General features: G+C 42.7%; 1 non-coding gene across 1 annotated transcript; it reads left to right on the top strand.

The window, feature by feature from the left end:
* Positions 1-6367: 6367 nt before the first annotated feature.
* On the top strand, positions 6368-6476 carry LOC123324723. Its single transcript, XR_006539992.1, has one exon. It is a non-coding gene; the product is annotated as a U6 spliceosomal RNA (small nuclear RNA).
* Positions 6477-8996: the final 2520 nt, after the last annotated feature.

The raw sequence follows: 8996 nt of genomic DNA, 5'->3' as shown, positions 1-8996 counted from the left end.
CTTAACCATCTGAGCCACCCAGGAGCCCAAGAATTGGAATTTTTAGAAATAGCTCCCCAGATAATTCTAATATATGGCTAAGTTGTGAACAATGGATCTAAACCAGCAATTCTTAAAGTATGGTTCTGAACCATCAGCATCAGTTTTGCCTGAAAACTTATTTGAAATACAAATTCTTGAGCGCACTCTAAATCTGCTGAACCAGACACAGTGTGGGTGGGGCCCAAGCATCTGTGTTTTAGTAAGCCCTCCTTGTGATTCTGAGGCTTGCTAAAGTTTGAGAACCACTGATCTAAACATAGATCTGAAGTTGGAATATATATATATATATATATATATATTTTGGGTGAATCATAATTCAATACCTAATGATGGAGTAGACCCTGGAGGAACACGGTTTCTTTGTTTATATAATTAATACATATTATTAAGTTTTATTATTACCACTGTAATGTTCACCTAGTTTTTTTTTAATTAAAAAATAAATTTTATTTATTTATTTGAGAGAGAGAGAATGAGAGAGATCAAGCACATGAGATGGGGGGGGGGTCAGAGGGAGAAGCAGACTCTCTGCCGAGCAGGGAGCCCGATGCAGGACTCGATCCAGGGACTCCAAGATCATGACCTGAGCTGAAGGCCGTCGCTTAACCAACTGAGCCACCCAGGCGCCCTTCACCTAGTTTTTAATTATTTCACCTTTGTGGATTTGAAGGATGATCTCCTGTATGCTTTCATCTTTTATTTGCTCATTTATTTGGGTTTCAGATGCCTGCACATTTCAGTTGGGGGCAGGGGGGACAAGAGCTCCCTTTCTTCTCTATGGGGCTCTTCCCATGGGAAATTTATTTTGAGAGACCATGGTTTTTCAAGTAGGCGGTGACTTCCTTAAAATATCAAACCATTCCCAACAACAAAACCATCAAATCCAAATAGCTCAGTGGAAGAGTTTAACATACATCCTGAATTAATTGGAAAAGTATAAAGTTCTTATCATTTGAAAGAGCCTGGCTGACTTCAGAGATGCATCACTGAATACTGTGTATCCCATCATGATCTTTTGATAGACTGGAAAACAAGCAACTTTTCTCCTCCACTGTCCTCCGTTGGAGCCAAGTTTCTTTATTAGCAAAGACAAACGGCTTCTAGATCAGTGGTTCTCAAAGTGTGGTCCTTGGAGCAGCAGCAGTGGTACCTTGCCCCCCAGGTACCTGTGATGCATGCTAGAAGTTGAGAACCACCATGGTAGAGCAAGAAATCTGGGAATGGTTCTTGATTCGCTCCCTGGCAGGGCACTATCATCTCCATCTAATGGCATGCCAAGGATTGCTCCATGTTATTTCAGAATTCCTTCCCCTCTTTCATTCCCTCCCTGAAACCATAGCTTAAATCCAGGTTCCTTCCTAATGGATTCTCCAACTCTAGGCCTTCTTTCTCCTATGTGTATATTTCTTTCTGTGTCACCTCAGTTATGTGTGATGGGGATTCCACCTTCCCCCTTTTGTTTCTGAACCCAACTGGATTGTCCTATCCCGTTTCATTTTCTTTGTCCTCCTGGGCATGTTAATCGCTTTTCCCTGCTCTCTCCCTCCGCTGCCCTGTTTCCTTACACTTGAGGCCCTCCTTGCCCCACTTAGGCACAGACCACCACACCCTCTCCTGTTTTCTCTCCTAACTCCATATAAATGCCACAAGCAGAATAAAGGCAGCCAATTGCTGTTGACCCATTGCATTGAAGTGTCTACTCTGACACAATTCTTTCTTTATTCCCGATCCACATATTCTTACTCCCTGGCTGGCACTTAAACATGTGGGTCCTAGAGACCCAGATTTCATGAATAAACACATGGAAGAAGCAATATGAAAATTCCTCCTAGAGAACAATATGGATGGCCTTGTGGGTTCCTTACCTGTCAGTCTTGTTCCCAAAAAAGTGAGAGAAAATGTTAAGAAAAACGATACTATGATGTGTTCTTGCTCAATCTTCTTTAAGATTTTTGGTGTGTTCACACAGTTTAGTGTTGTGGGCCAGACTGTCCAAATGAAGAAAGAAAAATATTTATGGTCTATACATGGTGACTTGTGTAGAAACTTTTTTTTTTTTTAGAAAGGGAGAGAGAAGGGGGGAGGAGCAGAGGGAGTAGGAGAGAAAGAGAATCTTAAAGTCTCCATGCCCAGCATGGAGCCTGACTTGGGTCTCCATCTCACAACCTTGAGATCAAGAGTTGGTCCTTAACCGACTGAGCCACCCAGGCGCTCCTTGTGTAGAAAACTCTTAATGTGGGGCGCCTGGGTGGCTCAGTCGGTTAAGCATCTGCCTTCAGCTTGGGTCATGATCCCAGGATCCTGGGATCATGATCTGAGCCGCAGGCAGACGCTTAACCGACTGAGCCACTCAGGCGTCCCAATAAAGAAGACTCTTAATGATTAACAACTGTAAAGCAAAATCGTGTGTGTGTGTGTGTATGTGTGTGTGTGTGTCTGTGTGTGAGAAGGGGATCTAAGTTCATAATGATAAAATCCAAAGAACTGTTAGTGAAACTTCTCTTTCCAGATACTCTCGTCCCCTTCTCTGTCCCTCAGCTTATTAGGCATGTATGTCTACTACGTACTTACCAGCAGTGTGTCCCAGCAGGAACTCTGTAGGATGTAAAAGGGATATGCTATACTATAAAAGTGCTTTGGAGCTTGTCAATAAGGACTGAGTGTTGGGGAAAGAATAAACGAAAGTAATATTTATCAATTAGATAACATTGATTTAAAAGCTAATTCTTCTAGTCAAATTTCAAGAAGAAAAACTCAATAAATGTTGCAAATCAGCCATAAATGGTACCAGGAGAGTATGATTTTGTGTGTGTGTGTGTGTGTGTGTGTGTATTTTAAGTCTATGTTTTGAATAGAAATTTTAGACACTAAGGTGGTATGAGTTAAGTACTAAAAAAATTTAGGATGGGCTGGTAGCAGACATTTTGGTTTGGGTCACCAATTTAAGGAATACTTGAAATTTCTTAACGTTTTTGGGTTTGCTTTGCTAACACCAGCAAAATATTGAATGAACTCTTAAAACTGGGTGTGGAAATTTACTGAGTCATGTATTTTACAGAGGACAAAAACTTAGAGCTGTGGATTCCTAGATAAGTGTACTTTTGATAAAAGTTTTAAGAAGCACTTCAGTATTTATTATGATAACGGCATATGGACTGAGGCAGTGATGGGTGACAGCACATAAAATCAAAGACAAATCAAGCTCCTTAAGAGCCAAATACATCCTGCTTTTCAAAAATTATGGCATGTGTTAAACCCTATGAAAAATTCTGCCCACTCATCCTTCTATTTCATGTTTTTTTCCCAAGTGGAAGAAATACATTAATTTTACTCTATATACTATGTGTTATAATTACTGAATACAGTGTAACAAATATAAACCCCAAAGAGCCAAAATAGTTAAATATTTTATAGTGTCTCTAGATGGTAAAAGAAAAATTTATTCAGTTGTACATTTTATGAAAATCTGAGGAAGTGAGTTTTGTCCTCCAGAGCGTACTTTCAAGGAGGGTGAACGATCTGCCTGCTGCAGTCCTGAAGGTCGTTCACAGAGGGATGGCCACAGTTGCAAGACTGGCCAAAGGAAACCTCAGGACCACTTCTGGGGATTTCGTACGGCGGGGAGATGAGATAGAAGGCCTAGAGAGGGGGTCCTGGGTTCCTGTGTACCAGTGAGAGGCTCAGTAGGGTCGGTTCCCTACATTGTGAACTTGCAGCAGAGATGAATCATCTCTTCATTTCACTGTCGAGTATCTCAAAAAGGAGAGAGGCAGGAAGGAAGATTCCAGACAGAAAACCCAAGCTCTTGTTTAATGGTGATACAGGGGCGCCTGGGTGGCTCAGTCGGTTGGGCATCTGCCTTCGGCTCAGGTCATGGTCCCAGGGTCCTGGGATCGAGCCCCACATCAGGCTCTCTGCTCAGCGGGTAGTCTGCTTCTCCCTCTGCTGCTCCCCCAGCTTGTGTTCTCTCCCTCTCTCTCTCTGTCAAATAAATAAATAAAATCTTTAAAAAAATGGTGATACTAACCAGAAAAACTAAGCCCTTTGCCATTTGGGGGAAAAAAAAACACTTATCTGATCTCATTAAATTATAATTAATAAGATATTTTAAAAAGAAAAGTCACTGAAAAATAGAAAAATATCTTTGATGTTATAAAAATGGGGCCTTTTAAGTGGGAAACATTTGTAAAAACCTTGTGTTTAGCTCTTTCAATTATTGAAAAGGAAAACATATTCTAAAAGCTGTGAAATAGAACACATCTATAACAGAAATGCCTACTCACAGAGATATATTGACGTTCTATAAGTTTTGAAATAGGAATTTTCTCAGTTTGGGCTGCCATAGCAAAATACCATAGATAGGGTGGCTTAAACAGCACAAATTTATTTTTTCATTTTTCCTGGATTGCAGAAGGCTGTCTTCTCAATGTGTCCTCACATAGCAGAGAGAGAGAGAGAGAGAGAGAGAGAGAGAGAGCAAGGTCTCTGGTGTCTCTTCTTATAAGGGCACTAATCCCATCATGAGGGCTCCACTCTATGACCTCATTTAAACCTACCTACTTCTGTGTCACCTGGGTGGCTCAGATCAGTTAAGCATCCAACTCTTGATTTATGCTCAGGTCATGATCTTATGGTCGTGAGATCTAGCCCTGTGTCGGGCTCTGCACTAGGCATGGAGCCTGCTTAAGAGTCTCTCTGCCCCTCTTCCCTGCCAACAAAACAAAACAAACAAACAAAAAACCTAACTACTTCCTAAAGGCCCCATCTCCAAATACCATCACATTGGGGGTTAGGGCTTCAATATATGAGTTTCAGGGGGACACAATTCAGTACATAGCAGGGATCATATCCAAACACCTTTCACTTCATTTTCCCTCTTGTAATTGGAATGTTGCCTGGCCCCATTAGCCTTTGGGTATAAACAATGTCACATTAATACCCAGATTACAATTGAACCCTTCCTTTTGACCCCTAAGTTCTCAGCCCTACCTGGGCAGTGCCCCATCGATGTTCAGGACTGAGTTCATCAGTACCAGGTCCCCCTTAAGCCTGCTGCTCTGCCAAGCCCCCCAGCCTCCCCCCTTGGTGCATTACCCTGTACCCTCACAGTGCCATTTGGTGGTAAGTGTGCATGGAGGGGTGGGGTGCGGGTTGCAGAATGACCCCTTCCCAACCCTGAATCATGTTGTTACTGGGGTGCTGGTCAGCATTATTTTTTCACCAGAATAATCACGTAAACAGCTCCTTCAGCTTCTGGTCCTAATCCTTCTCTCTACTGAGACTCAAAATTGATCCCCTCAATTCTTCTTTTCTTCCTCATCTCTGCCCGGGGCCCCTAAATTGAAATGTAACAAAACAAACAAAAACCCAACAACATTCCTTTCCATCTAAAACCAAAGCTCCAGTGCCTATCAATTCAGGGACACAGACAAGCTAGGTGGATCGCACCTGCTATTTTCTTTTTTTTTAAGATTTTATTTATTCATTTGAGAGAGAATGAGATAGAGAGAGCATGAGAGGGGGGAGGGTCAGAGGGAGAAGCAGACTCCCCGCCGAGCAGGGAGCCCGATGCGGGACTCGATCCAGGGACTCCAGGATCATGACCTGAGCCGAAGGCAGCCGCTTAACCAACTGAGCCACCCAGGCGCCCAACACCTGCTATTTTCAAAGACAGAGTCTGTGAGTTTTGGTTTGGACTTCACCTGGAACGTCCTGCCACACTCTGCATTTTAATAATTTAAAATCATTTAAGATTTATTTATAAGTATCTACGAACACAAAAGTGCTAAATTACGAAATACTTAGAAACAGGATCTAGTGAAGTTGTAGGCCTCACTGGGACAGTGTTGTATGGGCACCTAGGTGACTAGGAACACGGGCCTTCTCTTCCCCTGAAGGCAACTGGGCCCAAGTTCAGAGGAGTCATTCACAAACTTGCTTTTGTGACACCTTAAGATTTATCTCAATTGTATCCAGAGTGGTCTTGAAAGTCTGGAAATAAAAAGTAGCTGAATCATTTAAATCGTGAAAAGAATACACTACAAATTAGTATTTGAATTACTTTGAGCAAACAGTATGTTGTAAATTACTATTTGCATCATTTTAATTGAGAAAAGAATGCTCTGGAAATTACTCTTTGAGGAAAAGAGGGCGTCATGGAATCAAACCACTAGCAGGGAGTCAGATATGATTTTGGGCGAATTTCCTACTTTTCTCTGCCTGGTCTTCCTCTTTGAAAACTAAGAAAGATAATAATTCCTCCTTCCTGGTTTAGTGTGAGGATTCAATTAATCATATATAAAGTTTTTAAAACTGTGCCTGGCATACGGTAAGTGCCATAAAAATGTTTGTTATTAAAAAGAATTTATGCAGAGAAGATTAGCATGGCCCCAGCACAAGGGTAACACAAAATTCGTCAAGTGTCCCATATTGAAACAAAAAAGTATTTATAAATTTCTCGAAGGAATTGGTCTCACAGATTAGTTAGCAAAGAACTTTCAAAGCAGAAGTTATATTATTACCAGAACTCAACAATACTTTTTATTAAGTTGCTTTTCACTTATGCTTAATTTTCTTATGGGTCAAAAGTTTGGGAAGCGCTGAGTTGCTGGAGTTAGACACATGCCAATGAGGATTCCTTACTAAGGACTTCTCAGACCCATTCATGCTCTCCTGTGTCCTGATATCTCCAAGAACTTCCCAAATGTATTTGAAAACAGTCTTGAGAGATTAATGGTCTTTTATTTACAGAGTCTTGAGAGATTAATGGTCTGTGAAATTCACTTTAGCATTTTAAATACCACCTCCCCCCACCCCCCCTACCGCCGCCGCCGCTTTTGAAAGACGGAGTGGCTCATCCTGAAGGAATTCTCTGGCAGGAGCAAGACTTACAGAAGCATCCTCTTAGGTGGCCCAACAAAGCTCAGGATGAGCAGCCCGTGTTATGACCACCACCATCATCATAACTCAAGCAATAAGACGTAACATGTGTGCAGTATTTTACAAAATGCTTTGTCTCATTTTCCCTTTCAAAAAAAAAAAGCAAAAGCTGAAGGATTATTTTTATTTCTAGATGAGGAAGCAGGCTGGGAGGAGAGAGGTATGCACAGCTAGGAAAGGGTCCCTCAAACCCAGCAGGCAGCTTGGAATGCTCTCCTCCTCCCCAGCACCACACCGCTGCCTGCCGGCTTTCCAATTAAGCAATCCCCCCGGGGCGAGCACCAAGGCGTCTTACATCTGACCTCAATTAGGGGAGTTGATAGTGGAAATGCACTTTTGCGTGGCATGACAGGCCACAAGGCAATCTGGCGCGCGAGGCAGCATCCACAGAGGGCAGCAAGCATGAGGCACAGAGGGAAACTGGCATTCGGTCAAAATTTTGGTATGACGGTTTTGGGCGACTCCGTCTTGTGGGTTCTGATTTGGGGTGTTCTCCTAAAGGAGCCATCTCTGAACGCCATAACTATGCAACTTATTTATACACAAATTTATAGTACCGCATGCTCAGGGGATGTTCCTTAATAAGAAATTCAAAAAGCACAACTTTCACTAATAATGAATAGCAGATGCTTATTTTTAAGCTCTACTCAAAATAATCTAGTGCTCTTAGCAAAAAGCACTGGTTCTTTCTCGTCATCTCTAAAGGATATTACTTCTAGAGACTGTTTTTTTTTTTTAAAGATTTTTATTTATTTGAGAGAGAGAGAGTGAGAGAGAGAGCATGAGGGGAGAGAGGGTCAGAAGGAGAAGCAGACTCCCTGCTGAGCAGGGAGCCCGATGTGGGACTCGATCCCAGGACCCTGGGATCATGACCTGAGCCGAAGGCGGTCGCCTATCCAACTGAGCCACCCAGGCGCCCGAGACTGTTTTTAATATATCCAATTAGTAGAGAATTATTTTGTCCTCCTTTCAACCTCATTAGACGTGTAACAGAGTTATCAGAAGAAAACTGAGGGGTAACCCAGTGCTCAGTTTACTCATTGGTAAATCAGGTATATTAATAGCTCATAACGACAGCTGCTGTTTATTAAGTGCTTCCTCTTGGCCCAGCACCATTAAAACTCTTGATAGAACTGATCTTATGTAATCTGTGGCATCGGAAAATTATTATTAATATCCCCATTTTACAGATATGAGAATCAGGGTTTAAAGAGGTTGAGTAACTTGCCCGCTGTTGTGCAGCCAAGGCTGATCTGACTGCATCTTTACCAAACACTCTTGTGAGCAGCTTGATCAAGACTGTGGCTTTTCTGCTCATTGCTCCAGGCCTGGCCCAGTGCCCAGCACATAGTAGGGGCTTTATACATGTGTGTCAAGTGACTACATAAACAAGCAAGACTCAGATGCCTCAAACACTGGCTGACTTCACGAAAAAGTGAGTTTAACAAAGGTATTTTGCTTCAGATTGGATAAAGCAACTTGCCTAAAAGACCAGAGTGAGGCAGCCCCTCTCTTTTTGGGGGGCGCTGGTATAGTCTCGGCCTTCCTGCATACCATTTCTAGCATTTACAGTCATGATTGCCTGCACTCACTAACAAACTGACAGAGAAAGGGCCTCATCCAGGACACCCAAGTGGGGACCCTGACAGTAGCCAAACCTCTGAGGAATGGACAATTGAAGACTCAGGGCTTTTTCCTGGGCGGTTCCCTACCCAGCCACTGTTTTTGTCCTTTCCAGCCAGTTGGCCACCCTTAATCTTCTTTCATACAGAAATGCTGGAACTGAGCTTGAGAATGGGCTCTTTCCCTCTGGAGGTCTCACTGGTTCACCTGTGGGAAGGCCCCACCCTGGCCTGGCCCTGTGAGTGAATTCCGAAATATGGAGTATCTATCTCTTCCAGGGCGTCTGCAGCATCCCTTCTGCAAGAGAACACAGAGAAAGGTAACCCGCTGGATATAAGTGGATAAATAAACCCGGGTTCCACAGACAGGCAGGGAAATGGGCCTGTGTGCAA

This window comes from Neomonachus schauinslandi, chromosome 4 (genome assembly GCF_002201575.2).
Source record: "Neomonachus schauinslandi chromosome 4, ASM220157v2, whole genome shotgun sequence".
Classification (NCBI taxonomy): Eukaryota; Metazoa; Chordata; class Mammalia; order Carnivora; family Phocidae; genus Neomonachus; species Neomonachus schauinslandi.
The sequence above is the reverse complement of the archived record's forward strand: the minus strand, read 5'-3'. Positions and strand labels throughout refer to the sequence as shown.